The sequence below is a fragment of the Notamacropus eugenii genome, chromosome 7 (assembly GCF_028372415.1).
Source record: "Notamacropus eugenii isolate mMacEug1 chromosome 7, mMacEug1.pri_v2, whole genome shotgun sequence".
Lineage (NCBI taxonomy): Eukaryota > Metazoa > Chordata > Mammalia > Diprotodontia > Macropodidae > Notamacropus > Notamacropus eugenii.
Window position 1 is genome coordinate 101,187,909 of NC_092878.1, and position 13,488 is coordinate 101,201,396.

The 13,488-nt window shown below is 39.1% G+C and overlaps 1 long non-coding RNA gene across 1 annotated transcript; it reads right to left on the reverse strand.

Moving 5' to 3' along the window:
* Positions 1-8,374: 8,374 nt before the first annotated feature.
* On the reverse strand, positions 8,375-12,534 carry LOC140513599 (uncharacterized). The gene is made up of 2 exons (XR_011970246.1): positions 12,461-12,534; positions 8,375-8,781 (listed from the first exon to the last, which is right to left on the reverse strand). It is a non-coding gene; the product is annotated as an uncharacterized lncRNA (long non-coding RNA).
* Between the last annotated feature and the right edge of the window lie 954 nt (positions 12,535-13,488).

Consider the following 13,488-nt stretch of genomic DNA (forward strand, 5'->3'; position numbering starts at 1 on the left):
TGGCACATAGAGAGTCCTAAATATGTGCTTTTTTCTTTTATTAAGGTAGGAATTGACTAGCTTAAGGGATTGAGACACACTCAAATGCTGTGACTATAATCCTTAAACTCGAGAGATGGCATAGTACAGACATTAGGCAAACTAAGCCATTTGTATTAAAGCATCATTTAGATTCTGTGACCAGTAACACTCTGGAAAAATTTGCAAAGTTTATGGAAGCTTGTCTTTGAATTCTTCATACTTTCTTTTCTGTATTTCCCTTTCTGACCCTAACCTCAAACTCCCTGTCCCATGGCAGATACCTACCATGATAATTGTCTTTTGTCTGTTCAAAATAACCACTTCATACCTCTCTTCAGCCTTCCTCATCCTCCCCTAGCCTCCTTCCTTCTAGCCTCCATCACTATGACTGGTCTCAAATAATCATTGGAATGAAAAAAGTCTGATCTTTCTTAATATATAATTTCCAATAAAATGTGAATGATTGATAGGGTGTATTGATAATGCATTTTTTGTTCTAGTATAATCAAGTGCCTCTGATTGAATAATGTGATTAAAGAAGATTTTCCCCATCCATTAATATGCCTGGGAAGATTTGTAAGAATGCCCATACCTTTTGTTAAGGAGGCACTGATTCTCAAGGCTTGTGATGCCCTCTGGCTCTAAAAATTGTATAAAGACTCTGAGCCCAGCTCATCCCAACTCCCATTCCTTATTCACTCCAGCACTCTGCTTCTCATGTTGATCTTAGGCTATATTAATAGAATTATAGTATTAAGACAATAGATATAGTATTAAGACAATTAGATAATAGTCCCTCTCTAGTATATAGATCATACCTAGGGTATTGGGCTTACTTTTGGATGCTGTGATTCACTGGAACATCCCAAGGACTGCAAGCAAATTCAAAACCAAGTCATTTGACCGTGAAGGAACCAGGGATGTTGAGTTTGGGGATGAGATGATTTGGGATGGAGGTAGACAATATAGTAGCTGTCTTTAAATTTTCAAAGGACCATCATAAGGAAAAAGAATTAGACAGTCTGTATGGTTCTACAAGAAAGCATTCTATCAGCTAGATCAAGAAGCAGAAATAGCAAGCATCTGGCACATAGTAAGCACTTAATAAATACTTATTGACTAACACTCAAGGTCTTCAAACAGAGGTTGAAATTGTTGAAGATCAAGGATGTTCTTATATGATGGCAGAGGATTGGATGAAGTGACCTCTCTAGTATCTCTTGATGCTAAAATATTCTGCAGTTAGAATCTGTGGAGGAAATATTTTTGAAAACTGAATAGTCTTTGCCCTTTGACTATTTGAAGCAGTGATACCAACCCTAGCTTCCCTCTTCCTGAAAAATTAGAAGGCAGGGTCAACAATCCCACCACTATTTCGATTCTATGTTCCTCCCAACTGTTCTTCCAACTATTTTATCTATCCCCCTGTAATCACTTCTGGCAGAGAGCTAATTTATCAAAGACTCTGGAAACCTTTGCAAGATCACCTAAAGAAGACAAGTCAGAATTGGAAACGTTTATCATGTTTTGGATGACTATACAATTCAGGTTTTACTTTTTTTTAATTAAATTTTTTTATTATTTTAACCTACACTCTTCCCCCTCCTTTTATCATTGAATATATTTTTTAAAAAGAAAAGCAAAACCTTTTAAACAAATATACATAGTCCAGCAAAACAAATCCATGGTGTACCACTCATCCCTCACCTCTCTGTCAGGAGGTGAGTAGCACACTGCATCATCATTTCTCTGAGGTCACTGCATGGGTCACAGCTCTTAAGACTTTCAGAGTTGTTTGTCTTTACAAAGTTGTTGTTACTGTATAAACTGTGCTCCTGGTTCTGCCCACTTCATTGTGCTTCAGTTCATACAAGTCTTTCCAGGTTTTTCTGAAGTTGTCTCTTTTGTTATTTCTTACAGCTCAATAGTATTGCATTACATACATAGTTCTTCAGTCCTTTCCAACTGAAAGGTACTTCCCCCTTAGCCTCTAGTTCTTTGTTATAACAAACAGAGCTACTCTAAATAGTTTGTTGCTGTTTTATACATCTGGCTCTTTTCTCTTTGCTCAGGGCATAGATCTAGTAGTAGTATTACAGGTCTAAAGAAATACATGGCTTAGTGACTTTGGGGGTTCAATTCAAGTTTATAAAAAAAACTTGCTAAAGAGGACATAAAAGTTGAGATCACACCATGGGCAACAGAGATATCTTTTGGGCTAAATAGTCTTGAATAAAAACTTTGCTTTTGATCTCAAAAGAAAATGGAATAAGATGGACAGAAGCCCAGTTTGGATAGACTCTTGCATATACCATGAGTGATATAGTAAAAGGAGCACTAAACTGGTACCTGTACCTCTGATATTGGATTCATAGGATCTAAAGCCAGAAGGCACCTTTGGGGTCATCTAGTCCAAACATCTAATTTTACACTTAAGGAAATTGAAACCCAAACGGTTAAAGTGATTTCCCCAAGATCATACAGATAAAGGACTTACAATCTGAATTCAAGCCAACTCCAAATTCAGAGTTTTTTCTACTACTTGTGCGGGGGAAATGATGATGATGATGATGATGACGATGACAATATTATTTGTATCTACTTTGCAGTGTTGTTGTGAGAAATGTTCTTTTCAGAGATTTAATCTCTATAAACTGTGGCCTCTTATTATTATGTTCAGTCTGATCTACTAAAGAGCCTTTAGGAATCCGAGACATTCTGGGTCCTCCCAGAACCTTGAGCCCAAGTTAAGCACTACTTGTATCTTACTAACAAGGGCATGTTTATTCTCCTTTATTATAATGATTGAACATGGCACTAAATTGAGTTTTACTTGATTTACCTTTGCCATGCTGTTAAATTATTCTGACATCTTACTACTCTTCCCCTCGGCTGGAATCTAGTTTTAATTAATTTTCAGTAACAAGTCAATTGTGCCTTGTTTATTTTCCCCTTCAAAACATGTTCATCACTAGGACAACATTAGTCATAAGTGACACTTGCAGACTCAATCAATATCCATAGAACCGTAGAAATTGGAATTACATGAAGCCAGTTAGGTCATCTAGTTTATTCCCTGGGCTGAACCAGAGTCATTGACCACACCATGCTGGGGGCCTCCAGTACCAAGCCCCATTCTTTGCCTAGTCTCTGTCATCATTTCATGGGGAAAAAGCTTCCTCCATTATTGTCTCACAAGACCATTTTGTACTTCAATGGATTACTCAGTGGTCAGTGACCTCTTCCACCCTGGCTCTTAGTCCCACTCCTTTGGTGCTAAGCCATTAATATGGTGCCACTAGCAAGAGAGAGGAAGAAAGGGAAGGAAGAAGGAAAAAGATAATGAGAGGAAGGATGGAAAGACATTAGGATGATGATAGAAGAAGATTCTTTCTTAGAAGTTAGAAACTTTATCATTAGGGCTGAATAAAGCCCCTTTTTGTCTCTGAGTAATAATAATAATAGCTACCATTTGCATAGAGCTTTAGGTTTGCAAACCTGTATATATACATACATATATGTTTGTGTACGTATAATTTTATTTTCACAGCTATTCAGTGAGGTAAGGTGCTATTGTTACACTCATTTTTACAAAAGAGGAAACTGAGGTCAATAGAGATTAAGTGATTTGCCCAGCGTGACATAGCTTGCAAATGTTTGAGGCAGGATCCAAACTCAAGTTTTTCGGACTCTTAACTCCAGTGCTCTCCCCATCATATCACCTCCTAGATGCCTTCTAAAGGCTTTAAAAGAACAAATACTCAAATACGCCATTTGCCATGATCTCCTCTTTGGGAATAATCCCTCCAATGACACTATCTGTATCCTACTCAAAACCTGTCTGTTCTGTGCAATTCAAATCCATTTCTTTCCTTCAATTTGCCATAGAAGGTCCATTCAATGTGCTGGAAGCCTTCCTTGAATTCTCCAACATCTTGGGAATATAGACAGAGAAAGTGTATGGTCCATTACTAATCCTTTGTTCTCACCATGGGACCCTCCCATATTGTTTCTGATGGGCTCAAACATTTCTTTGATTGATATTCCTTTGTATTACTCTTCCTTCATTATTCCATATTTGTGATTTGTCATAACCTCGATGTCCAACAATAGGTGAATGGTTAAATCATTTGTGTCACATTCGTATGTATAATGACAAGGCTAAAGAATACAAAGAAATTTGGAGAAGACTTCATGATCAAGTATAAATAAACAAAAATGAGAACTAGGAAAAAATAATGTACACCATGGTAACTACAACTATATGAAGAAGAGTTAATAAGAATGAATGAGAAGGAGGAGAGGAAATTCTTTTGGAGACTTAAAGGTAAGGGATTGAAATTAACTTAAATGTTAACAGTTGGAGGTTTTTTTGTTCGTTTTTTTTTAATGACTGGACTTAGTCTTCTAAGTCTTAGAGGGCAGAACTAGGGACAAATTTATACTCAGAGTAAGGAATTACTTCTTAAAAATTAAAACTCTCTAAACCTGGAATGAGAACTTTGGGAGACAGGACAATCTCTCTGTAGAGGGCGTCAGAAATCCCCAACAATCCTGAGATTCTGTGACTCTCTGAGCCTCAGCTTCCAAATCTATAAAAAAAATGAAAATGCCAGGAGGAGGAGCAGGAGGAGGAGGAGGAGGAGGAGGAGGAGGAGGAGGAGGAGGAGGAGGAGGAGGAGGAGGAGAAAGAGGAGGAGGGGAAGGGGGAGTCTCTCCCTTAAAGAAACTTTCAGTGAATGATACTTTGACTCAGGGAAAGTCACTTTGATCACTGCAATTATGATTATGGTGCATTTTTTTCAACGGTTAAGATGTGTTATACTTCAGGATTTCTGCTGGGCATGAGGGAAGTCCAGCATTTCGGTCCTTGGAAATCTTTTGTCATTGCGATGGCAAGCACCAGTGACAGTGGAGAGCAGGAGGCCAGGGGCAGGCTGGAGTCTGCAGATTCTTTCCCCCCTGTCTCCCCCTCTCTCTGTCTCTTTTTTTCCCTGAAAGCAAGGCTCTCCTTGTTAAGAATCCTTCTCACATCTCTAGATTAGGCAGTCCTCACCTTTCTTTCCCCTGGGAACCTTCCCTCATGTTGCCTTCTGTTGACTAATCAGAATGCAGACTCACTGGGCAGAGACCATATTTCCCTTGCTGTTCTCACAGCACCTCTGAAGTATGAGCACTCTATAAAAATTAAACAATCATGATGAAGGTGATGAGGTTGACAGTAGACTTCAATCCTCTTTGCAGACTACAGATCCTCAGATGTAAGTACATCATCATAACAGCCAGCATTTATAGAGCACTTTAAATTTTGCAGTTTACAAGTATTATCTCCTTTCATCCTCCAAACAACCCTGGGAGGTAGGTATCATTACTATCCCCATTATATAGATGAAGAAATCGAGGCAGAACAAAGTTAAGTGACTTGCTAAGGGTTACATTTCTAGTAAGTGCCATCTTAGAATTAGTTTGTCTTGACTCCAGGATCAGCATTCTAGATATTTAGTCACCTACATCACACTCTTAGCTTGTTTCTTGTTTTTGTTTTAAGACCAGAGATAAAGGAGTCAGAAGGCCTGGATTTGACTCCTGGTCCTATCATTTATTTACCCTGGCCAAGTCACTTACGTCTTGTGGTTTTTTGTTTCCTCATCTGTAAAATGAGGGTGTTGGACCAAATGATGTTTACAGACCCCTGAGTCTAAATCTACGAACCACCATATTTCTAGGAAACCCTTGAGGCACTGAATATCTTGGACCTGGATTTGGAAAGAATAAACTCAACACTGGAAAGTCTTGCATCCTTTTCTTTGACCTATTTCATAAGAATGGAGATCAAATGGATAGTGGATCAATTTGCTGGTGTTAGCAGGGTGGATAGAGGGCTGTACATAGGAAATCAGAGGATTGTAGATGGAGAGACAGAAGGACCCACAGTCATGTAATGTAACCCCTTCACCTTGAGCGATCTGCCTAATATCACCCAGGGAGTAAGTGTCAGAGTGAGGATTTGAACTCAGGTCATCTGATTCCAGAGCTAATCCTCATCAATCAACAAGCTTTTATTACTTGGCACAGTATCTTGTTCATGTCTGATGAGCTTTAGAGTTGGTAGAGCTGGTTCAGGTGTGAAAGAATTCAGTTAGACCTTCTCTGTAGCCATTGGGAACTTAATTAACACAAAAGCATCATGGGTCACCTAGCAAGAAAGTCAAGTGAAACTCTAATATTTGGGGGAGTTAGGATTATATTAAAGGTTTCAGAATGGTGAAGGAGTTTTAGAGATTTTATGGGACTCGAAGATTAGGGACAGGATGAGGAAGATGGATAACAGAATAGGAAACACAAGATAAGGGAGACAGGGGAAATTTTATGACCCAGGATGGGGGGGAGATAAGGAATTTTATGGTTTAAGGATTTAAGGACAGGGCAAGAGGACATTAAAGGACAGGAGGAACACAAGATAAGAGACACAAAAGCAATTCTTTTGAAACAGGTTCAAGATAAAGGGGGAAAGGACTTTAGGGTGCCTTCAGGTTACAGAATAAACTAGGGGCTTCACAAAGTACTGGAAAGCAACATTTAATATTTTTTTAACCCTTAGGACACTGTTTGTATCTGCATCAGTGTTGTTGTTCAGTCTTTACAATTTTGTCTGACTCTTCATGACCCCATTTAGGATTATCGTGGCAGAGATACTGGAGTGGTTTATCATTTTCTTCTCCTGCTCATTTGACAGATGAGAAAACTGAGGTAAACAAGGTTAAGTAACTTCCCCAGAATCACACAGCTAGTTGTGTTTGTCTTCAGATCTCGAAGAGGACCATGACATGTCCATGTACCCAAAGCCCTCCCTCACCGTCTTATTGCTATTTTGATTTTTGCCTGTATTTGTGACAAAAAAAAACAAAACAAAACATGTGGCTTCCTCATTTCAGATATGAGTTCTTAGCTTTTCACAGCTAGTAAGTGCCTGGGTAGAATTTAAACTCAGAAATTCTTGACTTCTGGCCCAATGCTCTATCACCTAAGTCTTTTCCCAGTCTTGTACTGCCTTGTAGGAAATCTAAGTTCAAATCCCAACTATGATATTTAGTAACAGTAACCTCAGGCTAATCTCCCTTAGCTTGGGTTTCTTCATCATAAGATAGGACTAATAAAAGTCCCCACCTAACAGGACTCCTGTGAGGATCAAGTAAGTCAAAGTTTATATTCCAGAGAGCCAAGTGATGGACTCTGACTGCAGACTGAAGCACACTTTTTTATTTTATTTTTCTTGCTTTGTGTGTGTGTGAATGTTTTCTTTTGCAACATGGCTAATATGGAAATGTTTTTTGCATGACTTCACACGTATATTTGATATCCTATTGCTTGACTTCTCATTGAGTAGGGGAGGGACTGGAAGGAGGAAGAGAATCTGGAACTACAAATTTTAAAAAATGAATGTTAAAAATTTTTTACACATAATTGAGAAAAATAAGAATTAAATGTTAATTTTTAAAAGAATGTTTAAAATTTTACATGTAATTAAGAATTTAGAAATAAAATTTAAAGGACAATGTGTATAAAGTATTTTTGCAAACTGGACTGTGTTATATAAATTTCAGCTATAATTATTATTATATACCTTCTTTTCTATATATTGTTAGAATTGAAGCATTAGAAATCATCTAATTCAGATCCCCACCTCCACAAGGAGTTTGTGGATAGATTTCAGGGAGTCTGTGATCTAGGATGGGGGAAACATTACATCTTTATTTAAATTTAATGGGTTTCCTTTGTAATCTGGTGCATTTCATTTTATGCATTTAAAAATCTCTAAGAAGAGATAGACTTCATTAGACTGCCAAAGTCTGGCAGTCACAAAAAAAGGTGAAGAAGCTTTGATCTAGTTCCAACTCCTGCATTTTATGTATGGGTAAATTAAGGCTCAGAGAAATAATTTACCCAAGGCCACCTAGCTAATAAGTAGCAAAGCAAGGATTAGAACCCGGTGCTGAATTCCTAGCCTGTGATTGTATGTACTATACCACAAATGTGCCTTATAATAATAATAATAGCCTACAAGTTAGAAAATCTATGATCAGTTGTCATCTCAGAATATCAGGATGGAAGATTTAATCATTACTATTTTACTTATATCACAGCATCTTCTCCTGCACATTTATTGGGACATGCCTCTCTCTTTCTATTATGCTGATGCTAATGTACATTCTTTTTCTGCTTCTGTTTTCAAAAAGCATTCTTAGTCTTTGACAGGTAGGAAATTTGCATTTCCATTAGTGAAGCCTTTGTCAATTGTGATTCATAAAAGTGCCAGAAGAAGGGGGTGGGAGGGAGGGAAGGGAGAGACATATTGTACTTTAAAAAGAAGACTTTATTGCACGGTTCAGGGGAAGGCACCAGTGGAGATAAAGACTGTGGAATAAGGCTGGTGCTGCAGAAACTCTTACAATAAGGAGATACTTATTAATGCAGAGCTGCCATCACCAGCCAACCACAGGGAACAGCCATCTGAATGTGACTTTACTAGCTTGCAATTTGTGATGTTTAACATTAAAATAATACAGTCTTGGAAGGTGATAAGGGGGCATCTGGCACTGGCAGCCCCAGACAAGTGTTCCTAGCTCCTGCTCCATTAGTTTTTACCCTAATCTGCTCATTGCAAATCTCTCCTGTTCTTCTGGGTGGCTCTGATGGGGCCCAGGGCTTGATTTGTGGGTGTGATTTGTTGGACTCTCCACGCTAGAAGAGTGACGATGCCTAAGAAAAATAAAAAGCCAAAGAATTCCCGTCAGTGAAAGGAATCATACAAACAGTGAAGCTTCATTTGTTATCTCATTTGCCCTTCAAACTCCATCCCTAAACACCTCCCCAGTTAAATAATTCAGTTACTACATTAAATACTATAAAAGAGCAGGCAGATGGAAAGTGATTAGGAGCCAGAGGCCAGGGGAAAACATATATCCTCAAAGGTGATTGGGAATCAGGAATTGGGGGAGGGGGGGAAGTGTAGAAGGGGAGGATGAGAAATAAAATGAGAGGTGTGAGTGAAATTAATGGTATGTTAGAGCTGGGAAACTCTGATCCACTCCTAGAGAGGTCATCTGGTCCAGTCTCCTGCCTTTCAGCAGTCAACACTTAAATCACCTATCTGAGACAGATCACAGGATGAATTAAAGGGAGGGAAGGAAAGGAGGGAGGGAAGAAGGGGGGAAGGAAGAAAGGAAGGAAGGAAGGAAGGAAGGAAGGAAGGAAGGAAGGAAGGAAGGAAGGAAGGAAGGAAGGAAGGAAGGAAGGAAGATGAGAAAAAGGTAAAACAGGCCTGCCCATGAAAAGCTTCCATTCTAAAGGGGGGAAGCAAAACATGAAAAGTGGTAGCCAGGAAGGCCTGGGGAGAGTCACAGAGATGGTGAATTGATCCATTGGATAGTCAAATGACTCATTGTTTCAAGAAGTTATGGTAGTGTTGATGAGTCTGGGGTAGACCGAAGAATGCTGGGGTACCCCCTGAAATGATGAGGAATAGACATGCAGGTCCTATTGTCCAGAAATAATTCATTTGGACAGTCTCCAAGTTAAAGAAAGGCATTTATTGGGGTAATGCAGCCAAGTGAGCCTGTTCCCTGTCAGGCAGAGCCCCAGTGGGCTCTATTCCACATGGGAGGCAGAGCATAGGCCCCAGACCTGCTCCCCTAAGGGAGCAGAGAGCCCCTGCTTCCTGTAGGAGGCAAAGGTGGTTAGCCAGGTTAAAGCTAGGGTTTAAATATAATTTTATGGAAATGGGGAGAAAGGTGTCAAGAGAATGGGAGGAACAAGGTGGACTCCAAAATCCCTGTGATATCAGGTAGTCATACAGATAAGCAAAGAGAATAGGAAGGTGAGAAACAAAGGAAGAAATTCTGATTCCACAGGATTAATACTACTTCCAGCTTTGCAGGAGTGACAGCAGGAGTGACAACAGGATATAAGTCAGAGGGGACTGCTTCTAATAGGAATTGTGACCTAGCAGAACCAGGCTTCCGATCAAGTAAAAGGTCAGAAGTTTGTACGCATGCTTAATGAGATGTTAATATTGTCCATCACACCCCCAGGGTGGAGTAAGTTAATTTAAATGCACATAGGATGCACAACAAGGTAGGGGGAACATATCAAGGAAGACAACATGAAATAGGAGGTGTAGGAAGTTGCATCTAGCCAATGGGGAACAAGGGGGGAAATTTGAATTGGGAACAGGAAATAAATATCCTTGTACTAGCCTTAGCAAGTGGGCTCCTTTCAGGAGTTATCCATTCACAAGGAATATAAAATAAATGTAAAATAAAATGAGAGCTTTTCTGGCTTCAACAATGAGTATTGTCCTTTCTAGAGTGAACACGCTTCTCACAGGAAAGGGGAGCAGAAGAGTTGGGGGTGTTTTGTGAAAGCACATAGACAAGTCCACAGTGAGGGGCTTCAATGCAGAGTCTTCTTTGAAAATTTTTCTGGCCAGCCACACCCTGCATCTTATTTCATATCTCACATCCTGCATTGTGTTTGCTTCATCTGCCTCAAGCACTCCTTTCTACCTCATCATTATTAATTTAATTACTGTGCCCAAAGCAAGACCTGGCACCAGGGCAGATGGCAAGGTGGCCTCTGTGAATGACTGGATAGGGTACAAATTTTTAAAAGTCTTGTGATCTGGAGCTAGCTAGATTTTGTAGGTTAGGGAAATTTACATTCAGTCACTTGTCTAGCCAGCTCATCCCCAGGTCATTCTTCCAAAGCTGAGTCATTAACTTCCCCCAAAGCCTTGGGACATGAATTCTAGAAGTACACACCAATAGTGGCAGGGAACATGGTAGCATGGTCCTGCTAGACAGCTAATGGAATGTGAAACAACCTAGATTTTGAACTAGAAAGTATCATTGAGATAGCTCATCCCCATCATTTTATGCAGGAGTAAACTGAGGTCCAGAGAGGGAAAATTCATTTCTCAAGGTCATACACATAGAAATGGCAAGGCCAGGATTTGAGTCCCAGTCCTCTAATTCCAAACCCAATGTTCTTTGCACTATACCATTCCAGTACTGACCTGACCAATTTTTTTAAAGATCTCCAGTATTCCATCAACTTACAATCAAGACATTATTCCTGATCCACCTTTATTCATTCAACACCATTTACTGAATTGTGATGATGGACAATTCATCTAACCTTTCTGAGCCTCAGTTTCTTTATCTGTAAAATGGGGAATTTTATACACTAGTGTGTATTTCATTGAATCATTGTAAAGATCATATAATGTATGTAAGCAGTTGTGATAGTATTACTATATACCAGAGTTCTCCCTCACATACTCCTTTTTCTCCCCTCATTTAATTTTTTCCTTGAATAGTCTACAAAACTGTCCCTAGATTGGCTCAGGAAGCTAGGTTCAAAGGAGCCTCCTGTGACACAATTTCCAGATGACCTCTGGTCTTAACTGAGATGGCTTCCTGGTGCCCTAAGGGCATAAAAAGATCCACTAGAGACTGAACTCTTTAGAGTTGATAGATGTCCCCATAGATCTATCACCATCCCTTCTCCTGCTGCCCAGACACATTTCCATTTGGAGTTAGGGGGCAGGGTGAGAGGGAGGGGAATGGTACTGTCTACCCAAATTAAATGTTAAAATATTCTTGTGGAAAAACCTTCCTTTGCTGTAGCTGAGTAAACCTCTTTTTGTTAACTATCCTACAAGTGCCTCATTTTGTTCCATTACCAAAGTTAAACTAACAGGGTACCAGCCTGTCAGTAGGCATCTTGCTCTAGATGGCTATGTGAGTTACCCATGACTTTGATTCTTTTAAGACTGTGGCATTTTAAGAGTTACAACCATAAAGCATCACCAGAAGGACTCTTGAACCAGTGAGTGGCTTTGAACAACTGAAATTCCTACAAAATTTCCCCAATTGAATTAATCCAATGAGGGTTTCTTTCTTCAATCCTCATTGTCCCAGACCTACTACGTTCCCTCTTCTGGGACTGCCAACTCCACCTCTTTCCCACCAGTTACTTAAACCTTGGTCCTGTGTCTCTCAGCTCTAAATGGTCCCCTTGTGCTTTATCTTGCTAGATCATTTCACTGAATGTCACCATGTGCATCTTTACCCTACCCACATCCTCAAATCATCCATTTTCCAGACGTCTTTTATGTGTCTTCTTGCTTTCTTTTATTTGTATCCTCAGACATTGGCACAGTGTCTGGCATACAGACAATGCTTAATAAATATTCTATTTATCTATCTATCCATCCATCCATCAATATATCTGTCTAATTTAATTGTTAGATGCCTTTTTCCCTAAATCAAAACCAACTTTGACTTTTTGCATTCTCCACCAATTGCTCTTAACCATACCCTCTAGGACCAAACAAAGGAATTGTAATCCCTATTCCTCAAGACATCCTTTCACATACTTGAAGACAGCTATCATGTCTGCTCTCCACCCCAAGTCTTCATCATAAACGTTCTCAGTTCCCTCAACTAATCCTTTTATGGAATGAACTTGAGAATCTCTGCAATAATGGTTACCATTCTCTGGATATTCTCCAGTATATCAACATTCTTCCTGAGATGTGGTGCCCCAAACACAATTCTCTCAGTGTGTTTTTACCAAGTCAGAGGACAGAAGGACTGTCCCCTCAATATACCTGGATGTTACATCTCTCTTAAAGCAACCTGAGCTTACATTTATTTTTGTGGCTGCTGTACCACAAAGCGTACTTGTATTGAACTTGTTATTCCCCCCAGTCTGGGGGAACCCTTTTCAGATCAGTGACTAGTTATCCATGTGTTCCCCCATCTTGTACTTGTGAAGCTTAGGTCTGGTTCCAAATGTATGACTTGAGTAACACTTAGCCCAATTAGATTTCAACTCATTACATTAAGGTTCAATGATCCAGCTTGTCAAGATTTTTTTGAACTTTGACTCTTTATTCTAGAGTATTTTAGTTCTCCCAGCTTTGTGTCACCTGCAAATTTGATTAATATTAACAATTAATCCGTCTTTATCCAAGTCATTGATAAAAATGCTAAACAACACAGGGTCAAGGACACATCCCTAAAGTATTCCACTACATACCTTCTTCCAAGTTCTTTAAGTGTGGCCTTTCAACCAGTTCTAAAAACCACCTAAATATAACGTGTATATATATATATATATATATATATATATATATATATATATATATATACCCATGTACACATATGTGCGGTGTTCATATATATGTATATATATAAATATATTGATACATCATAATTAATAGTATGAGCACACCTATACAAATGTCATATGTTAAGATGTGTGACATATAGCATGTGTTAATATGTGTCTGTGTATATGTATATGTTGAAGCAGCTTGAACTGGTCTAGGACAGCTAATTATTAAATGTTCAGTGTGAGCATTTATACTTTGGAAACTGACAAATGCTACAAATCAGGGCT